Genomic DNA, 20401 nt, shown 5'->3' with positions numbered 1-20401 from the left:
AAGTAGATGGCATGTGGAAAGGATATAGAGTCAAAATTCAGCATTGCCTCTAGGTGAGAAATGTAACTTGCTGTAGAAGGGAAAAGGTGACATTTCCCAATTAACAATTATCTGCACAGTTATGTGTCTTAATGCCTAGAGTGTGTGTAAAAATGGCAAACAGATCCATCAGGGAGTATATACATAGTTAATTATGTCAGATATAATAAATGCATGATTTCCACAGGATAAGGTAAACAGCCAATTAAAATAAGATATGATATACACTGTTTCTACTCATTAGTCAAAGCATAAAACACTTTAACATTGCCTAAATAATTTAGTTGTGTTAAAATAAAGGGAAATGCTTAAAACATTAATAGGGTACTTTACAATCTTGAAGTCAATAAGCTGTTATATGATGGTTATGTAAATAATTTACAACTCCATCAGCAAAAAGGGACTAAAGCTTTTCTGCACAGTGAAAATACTTCATATTTGTCACATATTTCTCTACTGGGCCAAACTATCTCCAAGAGGTTCTCACAAATGAAGCCTGTAGGGCATTTGGTGCCAACGTTCCATTCCTGTTTCTCTCTATGGAAACATTACTGTGAACTTTTATTGATGACTCCTCTGACTGCTTGGTTGTACCAACTCTGGGTCCGAAGAATCACTCTGATGTTACACCTGGCTTTTCAGTGAGAAAGTAGATGGAGACAAGCAAAATATAACATACCCAATGTGTCTGTAATTTAAATATGTACCAGATAAAATTATTGTACTATTCTGAAAGGTAAACCTAGTATTTTCTGAATAATTCCTCACTTCAATAAAGGATAAACTCCACTATGTGATCAAAATACCAAACACAAATAGTGTGGGAAGAACCATACTACATTGCTAGTCAGAATAAAAATTGGTACAGCCACTATAGATATCAGTGTGTGTGTGTGTGGGGGGGCGTGGGGGACTTTTGGGATAGCATTTGAAATGTAAATGAAGAAAATACCAAATTAAAAACAATAAATTAAAAAATGTTTCTCAAAAATAAATAACAGCACAACTACTGTAAGTTCCATCTATAACTTTCTTGAGTATATAACCAAAAGCATTCTAAGTCCTACCATGACAGAGTCACAAATCTATAATCTATCTCCATTGCTGAACTATTTACAAAAGATAAGCAGTGTCTGTCTTAGTTTGGGCTTTACAGCTGTGAACAGACACCATGACTAAGGCAACTCTTATAAAGAAAAACATTTAATTGACAGTGGCTTCCAGGTTCAGAGATTCAGTCTATTATTGTCTAAGCAAGGGCATGGCACTGTCCAGGAAGACATAGGGTGGAGGAGCTTAGAGTTCCACCTCTTAGTCTGAAGGCAGCTAGGAGAAGACTGGCTTCTAGGTAAGTAGGAAAAGGGTCTTGACGCCCATGGGCACAGTGACACACTTCCTCCAATAAAGCCATACCTCCAAATAATCCCACTCCCTTGGCCAAGCATATTCCAATCTTTACAATGTCCATCAAGAGATAAATGTGTGTAGGGTCTGTGGCATATATAAATGTGGTATTTTATTTATGGATTAAGGAAAATGACGTCACTACATTTTCAGAAATATGAATGCAACTGTCAAGCCTTATGATATGTTAAATAAGCCAGACAGACTGACAAGGACAGACACTGTATCATTTCTCTTATACATAAAACCTAAAGTTGTGTAGTTGTGTGTGTGTGTGTGTGTGTGAGAGAGAGAGAGAGAGAGAGAGAGAGAGAGAGAGAGAGAGAGAGAGACAGAAACAGAGAGAGAGACACACACACACACAGATAGCACTAATAGTAATAGTAGTAGCATAGATAATTTCCTCATTGCTAGGATAGAATGACTAAATGGACCACTTAAGAGAAAGAGAGGAGTTTATTTCAATTCATAGCTTTAGAAGGTTTCCAATCCATAAAAGTATATGGTGATGTTTATGGAGGTAGGAGCCTTAGTCTGGAGTTCCAAACTACTTGGTACGAAGAGCCAGAGACTGTAGCAGGAATTAGAAATGGGTCTAACCTTCAAAGGATCACCTTCATGACCTATGCATAAATCCTAGTTAGATTCAATCTATCAAAGACTGCAAAACCACCATAAATAAACACCATGTGATAGTGACAGGATTTTAAATTACATTAGCCTTGTTGGGGAGCAATTCAGAATTAAACTGTAATTGCATAGTTCCAACAAATACATCTACTAAGGACTGAAATACACAGGACATGGTGAAGTGTGCATGACTCTGTTAGGAGACAAGTTAGTATCCGTGAACTCTCTTGCAGAACTTTCAATGCCCTATCCATGCTAGCTATCTTGATTCAGATGAATCTTGCTCCAAATTTATGTTTCTGAATTGTTTGGACCAGGAGTCTTAAGGTATCTCCAAAATTGTGGGTAAAATAGGCTTCTTAAACAACATAAATGACAAAGGTCCATAAAAGGCATGAACATGTCAGAATTTCCCTTTTTCTTTTTGTAATTCAGATAGGGATCTCTGGGCTGTTTAGAGTACTCATATACATTCTTTGATGGGTATAGGATAACATGAAAGTCCCCATTATCAAATACTTCTTTCTTGCGCGCACCCAACTCGCCAGCAAGAACAACACTGCAACAGGATCCTTCTGCACACGTTTATTGGGAGAGCTTGATTGCAGAGGCAAAGAGGCCCCAAGCACAGAACTGGTGCTGCTTATATAGGACTAGGAGAGGCGTGTCTCACACGCGGAGTGGTTATGCATGGGTTATGCTTACCACCTCATTTGCATGTCTCACATCTGATTGGTTAACTTGTTTCTCATCTGACTGGTTAACTTGTCTCTCATCTGATTGGTTAATTCTCAAAACCTCATCTTGGCAAAACCTTTACTGCCTATGTATGCGTGGTGGCCAGCAGTAGCCAGCGCCACCCTGCAATGGCACATGTGGCTTCCCACACTTCTTTTTGTAAAATACTTTTTATTAGGTATCTTCCTCATTTACATTTCCAATGCTATCCCAAATGTCCCCCATACCCTCCCCCCTACTCCCCTACCCACCCACTCCCACTTTTTGGCCCTGGCATTCCCCTGTACTGAATACTTCTTAAATCTTCTTGAAAATTCAATCTTCCTCTGACCCTTCAGGTACTCTGATATAAATTTGGCATACATATTTGCTACAGAGTGTTCAATAGAATTATTTGAATAATTGAGTGTTTTCTTGGTATTATAAGAAAAAAATGAAAGTAGGAGCGTGTGGGGGACTTTTGGGATAGCATTGGAAATGTAATTGAAATAAATACCCAATAAAAAATATGGAAAAAAAAGAAAGAAAAAATGAAAGACTAAAATGTTTCTCATCACTAATATGTTACACAATGTTGTTTTCTTTCATCCAACCTATTCCACTAAAATGTGCATGAAGATGCAGCTGAAGAATTAAAATTGTTGATAGAAAATACTTCCATTTGTCTTGAAGGTGATTTGTCATCAATAAGCTGTATTCATTAAATGAACATTGCATAATTATCTCAGCTGTTCCCTAATTTTTCTAACATCTTTGAATTTATCAGTATCAGTAACTGTGATTACCTATAAGCATGCTTACATGGTAAGTTCTGTATACATGAACACATACTACCCAACATTATAGTCCTTTTAGGATATGGTAGTCAAAAAAAATAATTACTAGGGTGTTGAGATGGCTCAGATAGCAAATGCATGCAGGGCAAACATGCAGACCTAATGTGATGACCTAATTCTTATTCCCATGGCCGTTATGCATTTTGAAAGTCCAGTGTGCCTGGGAATGTGGGTAATCCCAGCATCAGGATTAGAGAGACAACATGGGCTGGGACTTGCTGGCTACAAGCCAGATAAAAATGGTGACATCTAGGTTCAATGTGAGCTCATACTCAAAAGAGTAAACTGGCATGTAGTGAAGGACAATATACATCCTAATCTGCCTGAAATACAACATTTACGCATGCACACACACACACACACACACACAAACACACCCCACATTTACTTGCACATACATTTACAGTCATGCATATTTCACACACACACAATTACACACATACACATATGCATGCATGAATGTACACATACACACAGTCTCACAGAGGATAGCTAATGACATTGATATAATGCACGTTTTTTATGATTTATATATTTTTATTTTTCTTTATTTATAATGCACATTTTAAAGCTATACAGACTATCAGAGGAATAGATAATGTTAAAATCTTAGGGGTAAATAATACAGTACCTGCAACTAAATTTACAAAGTAGAAGTTTAATTCTCTATCATTAAGGCAATGTAAGCATTTTAGAATATGCAGGAATTACCACCTAACATCTATATGTCAATGCATAACTTTAATTAACACAAGTATAGGAGCTGATCATTTAGATTTACTCATGGTGTTTGTTGGCTTTATTTTATTCACCTCTAATCTCACAGAAAAAGAAAAAATATCCCAAGAGTGATTTATTTTTTATTTATTTGAATTTCAGGCAAACAAAAATACAATATCCTAATGTAATCTAAGCTTTCTATATTTGTTCAAAATCTCTGCCAATTCCTCTTCATTTTTAGCTGGTAACTTCAAAGCAGTAATCCCTCATTATGACGTGAGTAGTACAGCTTTGTCATAGTGCAATAGCTCATTCCTGACTTTCAGAAATGTTTGGATCTGTGTTAGAAATGATGTTTTAATGAACTGTGCATAATCACTGTATGTGTTTTGAAGATATGAAACACCCGCAAGGTCATTAAAATAATGAAAATCTGCCCCTAAAAAGTACATTTGAGGTATATTACCAACTTTAAGCTTAGAATTTTCAATTGATTTTGTCTTTCTGGACATCACAACTTTATTTTCAATATATAATAGCAGTTGTTTTCTTAGCACCAGAGAGAAGATATCTCAAATTAACATTGTTGCAATTGAGGTCACAACGGATTCAGAATGTAATTTTTCTACCTCCTATATCTTTTTCTGCGTGTGGCATTAAAACAACACCCTATTAAAAAGCTTTATAAAGCTTTATAAAGTTGTAATAGGTAAGACAATCTTCAAGTCAAGTGTGTCATCTAATAAACCCACAGAGCTGTTAAATCGATGTCCTTTTCTAGTTATTGCAGCTATACTCTACCAAAATAAAGCTGGAAAGGGTAAGGGAAAAACATTTTAGATATCTTAATACATATTAGATGTATTCAATTTAGAGTCGGAGAGAAATGGAGGTTATTTTAATTTTTCTTCATGCCACCCAGCATGAGAAGGGGTTAAGAGGTAGACCAAAAGATTAAAAAGACGTGGAGAAGTATGGCATGTAAGACAGATAGTCCTGTTTCCAAATACAATCGTCAGTACCCATAAGAAGTAAAAGTCAGTAAGTTAAATAGATGCATATATTTTAACTAACTATGGCAATTAGCTAATCAAAATTAAATATAGCTTAAATATTCAATTGCTCATTTATACCAGTGACATTTCAAGTGTTCAATAGACAGCTGTGGCTCATGGTCACTGAATTGGACAGGTTATAATAGAACATGTCCATCACTGGAGAAAGGAGCCTCATACAACCCTGAAATAACCAAAGCAATCACACAAGTTAAAATTTCAATTTTAATATAATATATAATATAAATGTATTTATATAATAATAAATTTATATGTTATTATATATAATAATATAATATAAAACTAAAATTTTATATAAGCAGGAAAAAGCTGTTGATTTTAGTCTTAAGAATAAAACTGGCTATTTTATTTACATATCTTACTATATATTAATTGATTGTTATAACTATGTATGTATATATAAATGAATGAATGTATATTTAAAGAGAAATGAGTACAATAAGAAATATCCATGAACCCCCCCAAAACTAAACAGAGCATTCATTCATGTAACCAACACCCAAATGATGTTAGTATCTTCTTAGAAATCATGGCTTGCACTAGCCACCATTGATTGCCCAAGCTAAGCAAAGGTTTCAGCTTGGTTGGGCTGGTCTCTTATTAATCATAGCTCGTTTTTCTGCTCCAGCTGGGACACATCACATACGTTTATTTAAATATATCATATAATTGGCCCTGAAAAGAGTATTTGCTTCCCTCTGAAACTTCCCAAGCCAGACCTTCATTGTCTCTCACTATTCATCCCCATCTTCCAAGCTTCCATAAACAGTTTATTAGGGTCTGAGATCTCCAGGGCTTCCTTATGCCAAAGTCTCAATGTCTTACAGCAATCCTCTCCAAAACAACATTGTCAATTTCGTCACAGCAATATCTCATGGAGTGGGTACAAATTTCTCAATTAGTTACATTCCCATTGCTGTGATGCAACATCATGAACAAAAGCAACTTAGGGCGGGAGGTATATTTGACATAGACTTCAAGGTAACAGTAACAATCCATAATCTTAAGGGAGCAGAAGCCCCTGAAAAATTTACTGTCTTACTCAGCATGCTTTCTTATAGAACATACAGGACCACATGCACAGATATGGCAATGCCCCAATGAGTTGGGCCTTCTCACATCAATCATTAATTAAGATAATGCCCTACAGATCTTGCCTCTAGGCCAATGTTATGGAGGCATTTTCTCAATTAACATTCCCACTTCCGTGATAGGTCTACATTTGTGTCAACTGACAAAAAGCAAGCAGGGCACCAGATATCTTCTTGCTTATGACAGAAAATATATCTGGAGAGGCTAACCCAGATGCTTAGCAGAAATATATTCAACTGGCTAAGCTGAACTCAGGTTGGGACAAGAATGCAACTGTGAGACCCCGACTTAGAGCGTTTCTCCCTGGAAGGTAAAGCCCCTGAATGTTCCCCAAGCTTGTTTTCCCTGATCTTTAAAAATACAGCTAGAAAGAAGCTCTTTGTTCTCTATATCCAGCAAAAGATCTTTTTGTTTCTATACTGTACAACCGGAGATGCCTGCCTTCCTGTGCCAAGGACATGGAGATAGACGCTGGAGAGGAGGCTGCAACTCACTCCCCCCCCCCCACCAGAAAGGAGCTGTAGCCCAACTCTCCTCTCAACTCCTCCCAACTCTCCTCCCAGCTCCTCCCAGCTCCTCCCAACTCCTCCCAGTTCCTCAGCTAGCTGTTAAAAACCCCCTACTGTCACCACTCGGGGTCGAACTCCCCTGCCCTGCATGGTGGAGGGACTTCTTCCTCAGCTAGCTGATAATAAAACCTCTTGCAGTTTGCAGCAAGTGTGGTTTTCTCTTGGGACACTGGGGTGCTGGCCAGCTCATCCCGGGACTTGAGCGGAGGCCCAGCATCCGAGGCCTTACACAACGTTTAGTGAACTCTCAGAATTTATAGGGAAAGAATTGAATGAAAAAATTGTGGCACAAACATCAATGCATTTGTATGTGTATCTTTACTTGATTATAACTGTTAACTACAACAGTGTCTGAGTTTGGTGATTGTATATGGGATGGATCCCCAGGTGAGTCAGTCTCTAGATGGTCATTCCTTCAGTCTCTACTCCACACTTTGTCTCTCTAACTTGTTCCATGAGTGTTCTGTTTCCTCTTCTAAGAAGGTTCAAAGTATCCACTCTTTGGACTTCCTTCTTCTTGAGTTTCATGTTTTTTTCAAATTGTATCTTGCATATTCTGAGCTTCTGGGCTAATATCCACTTATCAGTGAGTACATATCATGTGTGTTCTTTTGTGATTGAGTTACCTCACTCAGGATGATATCCTGTAGTTCCATCCATTTGCCTAAGAATTTCATAAATTCATTGTTTTTAATAGCTGAGTAGTACTCCATTGTATAAATGTACCACATTTTCTGTATCCATTCCTCTGTTGAGGGATATCTGAGTTCTTTCCAGCTTCTTGCTATTATAAATAAGTGCTTGCTGACAGGAGCCTGATAAAGCTCTCTCCTGAGAGGCTCTGCAAGTGCCCGACAAATACAGAACTGGATGCTTACAGCCATCCATTGGACTAAACATAGGGGCTCAAATGAAGTACCTAAGGATCTGAAGGGGTTTGCAGACCCATAGGAGGAACAATAATATGAACTAACCAGTACCCCCAGAGCTCCCAGGGACTACCACCAACCAAAGAGCACATGGTAGAACTCATGGCTCCAGCTGTATATGTAGCAGAATCGGACATCATTTGGAGGAGAGGCCCTTGGTTCTGTGAAGGCTCTATGCCCCAGTGTGGGGGAATGCAAGGGCCCGGAAGCAGGAATGGGTGGGTTGTTGAGCAGGGGGAGGGAGGAGGGGATAAAGGAAGAGTAGTTTGTTTGTTTGTTTGTTTGTTTGTTTGTTTGTTCGAGACAGGGTTTCTCTGTGTAGCCCTGGCAGTCCTGGAACTCGTAGACCAGGCTGGCCTCAAACTCAGAAATCTGCCTGCCTCTGCCTCCCGAGTGCTGGGAAGAATGTTTTTTAGAGGGGAAACCAGGACAGGGGATAACATTTGAAATGTAAAGAAAATATCCAATGAAAAATTAACTGTTAATTATACTGCTGATGTTCATTTAGAATCTCAGGTTTTCTGTAAATATTTCTGAAAACTCCTTTACAGGGATATTTAAATAAAATACTTGAAATTCTTTCCTTGAAAATAAAACATATAGAAGTCTGTTTAAAAAAATGTTGATGAGCATCCCTTACTATATAACAATCCGAGCAATCTCTTTCTAAAATCCTTTCAATTTCTGATATGATTATAAATATAAGCAATTAAAAGTATGTACATGTATATACTTTATGATTAATAATTCACATAGATCTTTACATGTTCTTAAAATACTGAATATTCTTTTAAATACTGTAATGTATAAATGGTACATAGATTTTAAATAAAAGTCATTTTATATATATATATAAATATATATTAGCAACTGTGAGGTTAGCTAGCTAGTCAGGGTTCTATTTACTCTGAACTGAACATTTTCCAAGGCAGAGCACAGAAGCCAACTGTCTGATATAAACCCATTGTAAAGTTGCAACTTTGCAGTTGATCAGCTGTATTTTCTTGGGAGGGGTGTGTTCATTGGAGGAATAAAAACCCATTACAATCTTGTAAGAAATGTATTGGTGGATTGAGACCACATGGTATCACCTTTCTTATGTTACTCATTATCTCGTTCTGAACATTTAGCCCATGTAGTTCAACAAGTGACTTCCGAAACCATATAGGTTATTTGTACTATTGGTTGCCTCTTAGAGATTTAATAGAAGGCCCTATTGCTGAAGGCCTGGAACACCTGGGACATAGGGTTCAGATGATTCAAGCTGGATCTAATCTGCATGCTTTCCTCTTGAGGTTTAGCTCTCATGGTATCAGAGGTACTTTGTAAGCTGCGCAAGGAGGGACACAAGTAATAGTCCTATCCTACTTCAAAACCTATGAACCACATCAATGACCAACATGGCAAGATAGCCTAAAGTTACAATAACGGGCACTCACAAGTTGCTGGTAACCAACTACTATCTAGTAGAATTTAGGGCCTATACAACAGGCAGGAAGACCATGCCTGGTACTAGACACCTAGCCAATTCCCTGAGACTAGAGGTTGTAGATCTAGAAGAGAATCTATTTCCTTGACTTTCCTAGAAAAGCAAAATTCCTACCTACAATGTAGATCTTAACAGGGACTAAACCACGAACCAAAAAGTATATATGGAGGGACCCATGGCTCCTGCTGCTTATGTAGCAGAGGATGGCCTTATCTGGCATCAATAGGAGGGAAAGCCCTTGGTTCTGTGGAGCCACAATACTGCAGCATAGAGGGATGCTAAGGTGGTGAGGTGGGAGTGGTTGGGAAAGCACCCTCATAGAAGCAGGGAGGATGGGATAGGGGGATTACCAAGGCAGAACAGGGAAGGGGGACAACATTTGAAATATATATATATAAAAAAAAACAATAAAAAGTCTTATCCTTATACCCACAGTTAAATGTAGTTATCACTGCTCATCAAGAAACCTTTATTTTTAGGAGATAAAGACCATACAGAAAACTAGAACTGGGCACAATGCAGAGATCGATAGATCATGAATGGCTTAGCCCCAAAAGATTTATCTATATTACATCTTGTTCATTTATATATCATGGAATACCACATAAAAGGGGCAGGGATATTATAAGAGCCAGCACACCAGAAGATCTGCTGTGAAACAGTCTTCCCTAGAAATGGCTGCATAAACAATAATTTATCACTGGCATTGTCAATAGACATACTAAAGTAGAAGGAATTCTCACTGGGTTCCACCCACAGACTAAGACGTGCAAGCAACTAATGACGGCTAAGGGAGGGACAATTAACCTCTCCTAAGGAAGAGCTCTCCTAATTGGTTCTCCAATATGAAGTGGTTAACCCCAAATCCTTGCGCAGCTTACAAAGTACCTCTGATACCATGAGAGCTAAACCTCAAGAGGAAAGCGTGCAGATTAGATCCAGCTTGAATCATCTGAACCCTATGTCCCAGGTGTTCCAGGCCTTCAGCAATAGGGCCTTCTATTAAATCTCTAAGAGGCAACCAATAGTATAAATAACCTATGTGGTTTCGGAAGTCACTTGTTGAACTACATGGGCTAAATGTTCAGAACGATATAAAAATCAAAGTGGACCAACAGGTTGTGTATATACATTTGCGCATGTATATACATATGTGTGTATGTAAAAATAATTATCAAAGATGAAGAGGCTATCAATTTGAGAGAAGAGGGGACATGGAAGGAGTTGAAGGGAGGGAATTTGAGAGGACCTAGAAGGAGAGTGTGTGTGGGAGAATGTGATTAAATTCAAGAGTTGGAAAATGGAGTCTAATCTCCTAAATTGCTATCTCCTGTTACCTGTTATAAATCTAAACTACTGTATTGCACATTACAATTTTTTACTATTTGATTCTGTCTCTGGCTTTTCTTGTTAGAAGTTTTGGCAAGCACATTTCAACACTTAAAAACTCAAGAGCGAATCCCTCAACCATAAAGAGACTTTGAATGGAGTAAATACAATGTCTATAATTTACCCCGTGTACAGATTGGCACAGAAAGGGTGCAATAAACGCTTACTTTCAGAATTCATAATATATATAATTGAGAAGAATGCAACACTGGCAGTCTTTGCCCCAGGGCCCAACTCCTTGTAAATCACAGAAGCAAGTTTTGAACTCAGGGTTATTCAATTCTACTGATCTTTCTGAATTCCTATTCATTTGCTCGCTCTCTCTCTCTCTCTCTCTCTCTCTCTCTCTCTCTCTCTCTCTCTCTCTCTCTCTCTCTCTCTCTGAACATTTTGATAGCTATTGGTTTGATTACTATTCATCTTGCAAGGGTGAAAGTCTTCCGTTCCCTTTTTTAAAAGAAAAAGAGAGTGAAATTGGCAGCATGGAAAGATTGTCTGTTATTTTGAGATGAGTCTGGTCCACACAATGGTGGGCTTTGTAGCTTGCAGGTGGGCTTAAATTGTAAGGCCTAGCTCTGGAAGCAAGTATTGAATGGTAAGAACAACACTAAAGTAATTTAAAACTCATTTAGTTAGGATGACAACAGAAAAGTCTTTTGAGCTTTACGCAAAGGAATTTTGGAGATGTAAAGTCCAAATCAAATGAGCAAATGTTGATTTTTAACACTGCAAGTGATGATCTGTCCTAGAGAAAAACAGAAAAGCCTCAAATTGTCAGCCAGCACAGCCAACCGCTGTCACTCACTATGAGTTATTGTACAGTTTTTGTGGGAAAGAACATTGAAAGGTTTCAGGCTTAGGGTTCAATGGGGGAGTCTGAGGAGGGCTGTCCTCATAGAAGGAGGAGAAATACTTATCAGAAGAGTTATTAATGCCATAGTCAGACACTCAGCCAGCCAGCCATGTTACTGGCACTCTGAGGAGAGGTCAGGCCTTCCAGGCTGAGAAGGGTTCTCTTCTTATAGATCCCAGAGGGATGACATTTCATGGAACTTGTTTGAAGAGTGATTCACCACTGGCTTGCAGCCAGGCTGACTCCAATTCCTGGGTAGCTGGAGCAGACATTCAGACAATCTGGAGAAGGACCATGTTACTCCCAGGATTTAGAATGAAGAAAAGGGTATCTGCCTCCCCCTTGTCCAAGTAGACCTGTAATAGCTGTAGTCCTCTAATTTTCTGGAGCCAGGGAGTCTGAGACTGCAAACTTTCTCTGGGAGGTGAGAATGACTACTTGTTATTTCCTGGAACCCAGGAGGAGTCTCTTAGGGGGTTAGAGTCTCAGAAATAGGTTCTCAGTAGAGGTTTTCCATTTTATCCCAGTGACTACAGTAAAAAGCCTGTGACAGGTGGGTATACATTGACATACTCTAGCATGGCAATTTCACTGCCTTCTTCTTAAAACATAATTTCTTAACCCATGGCCTAGGATGTGGCAGGTGTATTTCCCTAGCAATACCACCAACAGATGAACCTCTCATTTGCAGCAAATCAACATCTTTTTTTTTTTTTCTTTAGTGCGTTCAAAATCAAATAACAAGAAAAGCAAAATCCTGGTGTTAAAGTATCGATAGCTACACTCTAGAAATCTGCAATTAATGATAGAGCTGTGCTGTAAATATGCATCAGTAGACAAATTCACAAGTACTAATTTAGTGCCTTTCTAATGACTTTCATTTTATTTTATTTTATTTATTTATTTTTTTTTCCGAGACAGGGTTTCTCCCTATACCCCTGGCTGTCCTGGAACTCACTTTGTAGAGTAGGCTGGCCTCGAACTCAGAAATCCACCTGCCTCTGCCTCCCAAGTGCTGGGATTAAAGGCGTGTGCCACCACCGCCCGGCTGACTTTCATTTTCTTGACTGAGAAATAAGGTTCAGCATTAGCTACCGGAAGAGTAAATGTTCTACAGTCCTTGTTAGACCAGTCAGCCAAAATAAAGACACTGTGGATATATACCAGTGTCAGGAAGACAATAAAATTGAATGTAGTAGGCATTTTCTCATTGTTATAGCAAATACTAAGAGAAAAAAAAACAGAGAATCTTCAAAGGTAAACACATTTCTGATGCCAGTTTGAATCTGAAATATTTTTATATAGTAAACAATATTTTTGCTATCCTCTTACTCTCAAACTACATATACCAATAAATAAATAAATAAATAAATAAATAAATAAATAAATACTGAAGCTTAGCTTTGCAATTCAGTGCTATATTGCAAGAAAGTTATTGTTTTTAAATGTCAATAGAGATCTCCAGTGTTAAAAGAAATACATGACTTAAGAATAGCAGGCATGTGATCATGCAATTAAATATCAACAACTAAGCCCCTAGACCTTCACAGTTCCAAAGTAGTTCAAGAGCTTCATCATTTAAGAATTTAGCAGCTTTTGGCTTTCAGAATCAGTGGTCTCTATTCAGAGGCATTTCTGCTTCCTTTGGGACATTTTCTGCCAGCTGATGACAAGGCTGTTGTTCCAAAATAAAATTCGGATCTCTTTTTAAATCGAATCTTATCCTCCAGTGTAAGCAATAGATGGAAACCGCCTATTAAACCATCAACTTTAATTAAATCTTCTGCAGTGATAAGATCCCTATTCTCAACAAGGTGATAAGTGCATTGTGTTTTAATTTCATTATTTATGTGTTAAACAAAAAACTTAACAAAGAATGGCCAAACAATGGCTTCTGATTATAACATAGGACAATGTTTACAAACATTGAAGTCAGCATGTAGACTCAGATCTTGATTGCAAAAGGTACTAGTTTTCTGACCTCAGCCATGCCTGAGGACTATTTGGAACTTGCATATTGTAGTAGATTTAATCAGTGGCATAATCTTCATCCAGCCTAAATCCATTGCCTAACTATAGCCAGCATATTTATTGTTCATGATTTTGACGATGAGACCCAAGGCAAAATTTTTCTTATAGAGAAGAGAAATTGAAGTAGTAAGGAAGATTTAATAGGATTCAAACAAGGTATTCATAACATGGTTTCATAACACAAAAATCAAAATTATACATAATAAAGCAATTACTAGTAACAGGGCTTATACAAAGATTCTAGTGAGCACAGTATAGTTATGCTTACAAATTCATGTATATTTTTACATTCTACAATAACCAAGAATTCAATCCAGTCTAGGGGTTCATTATCAAATGAGTAAAGGGAATGGAATACATATACACCACGGAATTTTATATCAGCTGCAAGGAAAAATGAGCTTTATGACACTTGCATGAAAATTGGTGGATTTGGACTGCATTGTTTTGTGAAGCAAGCAAGCATCTTTGTTGCTGTGTTATAATCTGAGGAGGCTTCACACAGACAACTGAAAGAAAGGTTTAGAAGATTACTTTCCTACAAGAAAGAGTTAAATGGGCACTGACTATGTAATTTCAGGGGTCTAAGATTGTATTGATAGGGATCAGCAGCTGATAGCTTTCCTAATGCGAAGAGTCCCAAAGAACTAGCCACACAGAAGGACTTTGGTTAGCACACAGGATTTGCTGTCCATGCAGTTTCTCTAACAGCCAGTTACATTTGCAATTGAATTGTAGTATCCAAAGCAAGCACATGATCTCTGTTTTACTTGGCAGGGTCCCAATATTCCATTAAAAAATTACCATGCATTGAAGCTTATTAATAGTTATTGTGGTTGTAGCAACTCCATAGGTTTTCATTGCTCAAAACCACCCTGGGAGAAGCTTTTCTATTGCTTACTCTTTGGAGTCCGCATCTAAAACCTTTTTTCTTCTAGCCTCTGCACTGAGAGCTATGGATCTCAGTGAAAGAGGTGTGCTTTATGTCAGTGTTCAGAGAAAGTAGGATGTCCAAAGGGGTAACTGCAGTCCACCGTGAGCTACCACTTTCAAATCTAATTGATGTGGTATCCCCAAATTGAGCCATTAATTTGTTACTCATTCTACTTCAAAATTTTTCAGCAAGAAGCGTTTTCCCATTTTTTGGCCCAATCTTGATACATGCATATATATATGTCTCTGTGTGTATGTGTGTGTATACATATATAGTAACATATATATGTACTGTATACACACATACACACACACACACACACACACACACACATATATATATATGTATATATATGTGTGTATATGTATATATATATATATATATATATATATGTACATCTATGTATGTATGCCCCCAAATTAAACTCTGATTGTTAGAAACATGATCAGACACCAAATATATACAGATGTTTTTGTCCCCCAATCTAGTAATTTACATCCCATTTGTGTCTCCTTAACCCTTTAAGGTGCCAGAAAAATTGATTAAATGAATGAGCATGTGAAGTCTTCTGAGCTAACACTTAATGAAAACTTTGAAATTCCCAGGAATAAAGTATCTCAAATGGTAACCATTATTTTGTAATAAATGACTTTTCCATTTTCTTTCCCTTGTGACAATTTCATATTTTCTTATTTTCTACTTCTCTTGAATTTAATTGTTAAATTAATAAGAATGACTGCTATAGACTATTCTTTTATGGATCTGAGAAACATTTGACCAACCTACATCCATTAATTAACTGCATTTAAAAAAAGAAACATAATACCAGACTTCCATTAATTGGGTTAGTCCAAAGTAAAATTTCATTTCAACTTACTCCTATGTTGCTAACAGATGGATTAATGCTGATATTTCTTAAAGAGCTTGAAGATATATTTATCCCAAACATGTGACTATGGAGCTTAATCAAGCTCTACTTTTAAAATAAGTCTCATCAATTTATAAATTTATATATAAAAAGAGTATTGCACAGATAATTCTGCTGATGAATGAATAGAATGTGTTTGAAAATTATTACCTACTTCAAAAGCTGTTGTGATTGTGTCACTGACTACATAGGAGATGAGCTCCTTGTTTATTAGTTCTAACTCAAACAGTGAGTCAGATAATTTTACCAAATGTTTGCAAAATACATGTCTGAGATGTATATGGCATAAAAATACTGTCATTAGCAAAGACAGCTATTACTTGTCAAACATAGTTTTCAAATATGACATGAAGAAAGATCTTTTGGCAAACATTTAAAAGTGATTTTTATAATCACTCTAAGTGATACTAAAACAAACCAACCGTGTGCTATGAAAGGCTCTTTCTCAGAGGTGGGTTTGCAGTGCATGAAAGGCACCAGAAACCTGAAGGAGAAAAGCAGGATTGCTCCTTCTGTGTGTCACAGATGGGCACTCTGTTCCACAGGACATATGTGGAAGCAAAATCATACAGATGCAAATGACACAGGACCCTTGGTCTAGTACCAATAACCCCAAGAAAGCTGTATTTTTATGGACCATCCTGTAGCTATGTGGCTGAGATATGACAGGACCCAATGGAATGATGACAAGTTGGAGAGATGTGGCTACCTCTGGGTCTAATTATACTTGATGTTAATTCCATTCTCATGTGAGTGTTTGTGAACAAGGAATGAGTCAGCACTCAGGTGATTTCCTGTAACCTTGCTTCCCACCTTAATTTGTAAAATAAAGGAGAGCTGGTGATTGGGCAGATAATAGGGAAGGTGGAGCTGAAGGGGGAAGAAAAGAAGGAGAAAATGGAAGAGTAAGAGGACTAGGACTCAGAGGAGGAGGAACGCGAGAAAAGTGGAGCAGAAACACGTTACCTGGAGAAACTGGCAAGTTCTAAAGGGGTCTCATCGATGTGGAAGATGGTAGTGTAGTGGGAGATCTGCCCAATCTAGGCGCACAGCATATATTCATAATAACTGAGTTGTGTTTTCAGATGGACCATCTAGAGACTGCCGTACCCGGGGATCCATCCCATAATCAGCCCCCAAATGCAGACACCATTGCACACACTAGCAAGATGTTGCTGAAAGGACCCTGATATAGCTGTCTCTTGCGAGGCTATGCCGGGACCTAGCAAACACATAAGTGGAGGCTCACAGTTAGCTATTGGATGGATCACAGGGCCCCCAATGAAGGAACAAGAGAAAGTACCCAAGGAGCTAAAGGGAACTGCAACCCTATAGGTGGAACAACAATATGAACTAACCGGTACTCCCCGGAGCTCGTGTTTCTAGCTGCCTATGTATCAGAAGATGACCTAGTCGGCCATCAGTGGGAAGAGAGGCCCATTGGTCTTGCAAACTTTATATGCCTCAGTACAGGGGAACGCCAGCGCCAAGTATTGGGAGTGGGGGGGCGTTGGAGGACTTATGGGGTAGCATTGGAAATGTAAATGAAGAAAATACCTAATTAATAATAATAATAATAATAATAATAATAAAAATCTCAAAAGGACAGTGAGGAAGCCCTTCCAATTTTTGCTATTGAGTACAGGACAACTTCCCACTAATTTCTACTAACAATGCCGAACATTTCGTAATGATTTTGAGTTGCATATTGAGATTACTTTCTATAGGACTCTATGAAAACAGATGAAGCAGTTATGGCTGTAGTCCAGAAGGTACAGTGATTGCCTAACTTGCACATAGTGATAAGTTCTATTTTCAGCGCTGTGTGAACTAGGTACTATGGTGCTAGCCTGTAACCCTAGCAGTTAAGAGATATAAGTAAAAGAGGCCATGAGTTCAGGGTCATTCATTCTGTTATACAGGGCAGATGATGTCATTCTGAGCTATGTGTTATCCTGCTTCAAAACCTAAAACCAAAACCCCCCCAAAAAAACCCAAAACCCAAAACACAAAACCAAAACACAAAACTCAAAACCCCAAAACAAAAACAAACAAAAAAAAGGAAAATGAAATAAAATAATGCAAACAGATTAATAATTCAACAAAATTTTTAAAACAAAATTTACCAACCAAGAATCCAGTAAATGAAACATTTAAAACTGAATATGATAATTCATGTAGAAACAAAGATATTCTCCCTGTTTATCAAATTTTGGTGGTGCTTTTTCTGAATTTTCTCAACTTAAGCATTATACATTTGGTCATCTTCCTTTCTCTTTCCAACAGGCACAGGTTTCAAAAGATCCCCTACTCCTTCTAAGAGTTTGTTTCCCTTTGCTGACCCATGACATGACTGCTGTCTGGTTTTTATAGCCTTGGTCTCCCCTAGGCTCGATAGTTCCATTTACTAGAATTCCACCCCTAGCTGCACTGTCTTGTTCCAAGGCTGTTAGCTCCTAGTTGTTCATTCTGTGTTCATAACTGAGCCTAATTCCTAACTGAGCTATCTCTCCTCCTATTGAAATTGAAGTCTGATATTTAAAACATTTTGTGTCAGTTCTTAGAGAATTCCATACAATGTATTTTGATCATTTTTGCTCTGCTGGCCTCAGCTGCTTCCACATTCATCCCCACCTCCTCCACCTATCTTCTCAGCCTTTGCTCTCTGTCTTATAGATGTTTTTATTTTGTTCTATCTGTATAGGTGTTTGTCCTACTTGTATGCCTGTGCCTTTTGCAGGGTCTGGTACCCATCATGGCCTGAAGAAACTGTCATATCTAGATTTGGAAAGCGATGCTTGTGAGCTGCCCTGTCTGTGCTAGAACGGAGATTGTGTCTCTGGAACAGTAACCAGCATTCATAACTATAGAACCATCTCTGCATATCACTTTTCTTCTTCAATCTAGAGCAATTTGTGCTAACCAAGTCCTCTTAGGTGGGAGCCTACCCTAGACCATAGATCTAGAGTAGATCTATCACACCAAGTATGAAAACTGATTTAATTTGATTTGATTTGATTAGATTTTCATATGTCCTAGGTATAGAACAGCTTTGGTCACCAAGCCACAAATCAAGCTAGGTTGAACCAAGGGCTGCCATCTGCTTTGTCCCTGGCAGGTATAAGATCAACATCACCAACAAGGTGTCACTTTGCCCAGTTGCCCAGCCCCTTATCAGCTGCACAATTGTAGGGAGTGGGCCATGCACTTCATCTGGACATCACATCAAATCTGACCCTGGTGGTAGGGGTTTTGGTGAGCCAGGCAGAGAGCAAGAGCATGAGAGAGCTGGCCTCACCCGTCCTCTGATGTGAGGTGTTCAGGTGGTGTGGGTATAGTGATGATGTCCTGTAATCCACTCCCCTTGCAAACTGGAGTGTTTGAGTGAGAAGGCACAGAAGGCCCAGTAAAAGGAGAGCTAGCACTGCCTCCTCAATGGCTGTAGCACTTAGAAGAATGGGCTGTGTACCTCACCTGGCCGTGATGGTGAAGGCATAGGTGATCTAGCCCCAATGGTGTGGGAGCAGAGAACCAGCCAAGCTCTTTTGCAGGCTGCAGCACTGAGCATAATGGGCAAAGAACCATGCCTGCTCAGAAAGCGGGATCTGACACCTGGGGCAAGTGTGCAGATGAACATGCCTAAGGGCATAAGAGCAGGACAGCTAAAGCTGCCTCTTACAGCATTGGGTGGCCTGGCCTGTACAGTGGTGCAGAGCTCAATTGGAAAAGGGAGAGCAGGAGTGCTTGTCAGTCAGTAAGGCAACCATGCATCTCCAGATCAAGGGTTCTGAATTGGCCCACATAAACTCCATGTTATCTGGAAACGATTGGGATGAGTGAAAAGGCCAGTCCTGCTGATCCAAAGCTACCGAGTCTCCATGACACAGGGATAACTGGGAGGAGGACCAGTGAGGATTCAATATTGATGTCACAGAAGGCAAAGATCTCAAAACAGACAAATGTAAAGAACTTTTGCAAATGGAGATGTATGGACAGAGGGATTTACTGTGAAACTCACTGTGATGTACTAGAACTGCCAGATGATGTTTTCTATGCTATACTATGTGTGTGTGTGTGTGTGTGTGTGTGTGTTTGAAAATTTATGTTTTAAAGGGAGAGTTTGAAAGGGTAAAGGGAAGATATGATCAATGGGGAGATGAGTGGGACTAGGGTGCATGACATAAAACTCAAAGAATCAACTACATTAAAAAAAAAAACCCAAAAAATAAAAACCAAAAAACCAAAAAAACCTATTCCTTTTCCAGCAGTTATCAAATTTTCAATAGCTTTTCAAATAGGAATGGGAATTCATACCCATTTCCCCATCTCCAGGCTGAGGTTCTGTCTGGTTTAAGCTAGGGTTTGCTTAAGGTGTCAGACTTGAGTTTATATTGTACCTATTACTGTCTAGTTATGGAAAGAACTAGCTTTCTTAGTTCTAATTTGATTAGGAACAAAACTTAAAACTTCAAGGGCAAAAAAATATTTCCTTCAAGATTATGGCCATTATTGTGCAACATCCCTTCTAGATAGCTCCATCACTTACACATGGTTAAAAAGATCTTGTTTAAGATTGAAACACGAGAAGACTTTACTTTGTTCCAACAGTCTGCTTATTCTATGAGTAATTGCATCTTTTAAATCAAGCCCTTTGTTCTAGTTTCCTGTCTATTGGAATGTTAAAAGCAATATGACTGAAGACAGCTTGGCTTATTTCTTCTCACAACTTATAAATAGAAGCGAG

At 38.4% G+C, this 20401-nt stretch overlaps 1 non-coding gene across 1 annotated transcript; it reads right to left on the bottom strand.

Annotated features, from left to right (window-relative positions):
* Positions 1-18683: 18683 nt before the first annotated feature.
* On the bottom strand, positions 18684-18827 carry LOC115031382. Its single transcript, XR_003837023.1, has one exon. It is a non-coding gene; the product is annotated as a small nucleolar RNA SNORA48 (small nucleolar RNA).
* Positions 18828-20401: the final 1574 nt, after the last annotated feature.

This window comes from Mus caroli, chromosome 6, assembly GCF_900094665.2.
Source record: "Mus caroli chromosome 6, CAROLI_EIJ_v1.1, whole genome shotgun sequence".
Taxonomy (NCBI): Eukaryota; Metazoa; Chordata; class Mammalia; order Rodentia; family Muridae; genus Mus; species Mus caroli.
This window is presented reverse-complemented; position numbering and strand designations above follow the sequence as displayed.